Source organism: Phaeoacremonium minimum (genome assembly GCF_000392275.1).
Source record: "Phaeoacremonium minimum UCRPA7 unplaced genomic scaffold PA7_03_scaffold_480, whole genome shotgun sequence".
In the NCBI taxonomy this organism is placed as follows: Eukaryota; Fungi; Ascomycota; class Sordariomycetes; order Togniniales; family Togniniaceae; genus Phaeoacremonium; species Phaeoacremonium minimum.
In genome coordinates this window covers 305339-306116 of record NW_006921382.1, presented here as the reverse complement: position 1 = coordinate 306116, position 778 = coordinate 305339, and positions in this window count along the sequence as shown.

The following is a 778-nucleotide window of genomic DNA, read 5'->3' as shown; positions in this document are numbered from 1 at the left end:
ATGGTAAAGCTCTTATTTTCTCACTATTTTAAATCTCTCAATCGATCGATTACTTAGGCTTATATATTCGAGTCTTTATAATATTTATAGAGGTATTTTAGATACTGATTAGGATCATAAGCCTTATCTAAACCTTCTTTCTTAACAAAAGCTACTATCATATTTTGTGGGAGTTTTCCTAGCCTTAAATAAATGTAAGTAAACTGGTTTTAGATGCTTTTAATAGCTATTCTATCTACCTTCAATTTATTCTTTATTTTTCTAAACCATACTTAGAAGGTATTTTATATATCTTTAAATTTTGGTAGGTTAGGGAGAGTGGCTTTCTTCTTTCTTGGTTTAGAGACTAGGCCTTTATTAGACGGTATATTTATAATGCTCTTTGTTTTAGTCTATCTTTCGACTTCTAGTTGTCGAATTCTTTCTTTAAGCTAACTGATTAGCTTTGCTGCTATATTTTATATGGTTCCTTTGGTAGAAAACTCTTCTATATTATGGTTATCTATAATTTAATGAATATCTAGATATTGTCTTATTTATAGAGTTTATACGATTATCTACTGTCTAATCCCTTTCGTATGATTATTCTAACTAACTGACTGACTGACTGACTGACTGAAATGCTACTTTATAATGAATGGTAGCCTCATTTGAACCTACTATTATCTGACAGTAGTCGTTAACGTTCTTTCAATAGTATAGCTTAAATGAATGCTTACGCTCCTATATCTAATCAGTATAGATCTATACGACTAGGTCTAAAAAAGAGTTGAATTAT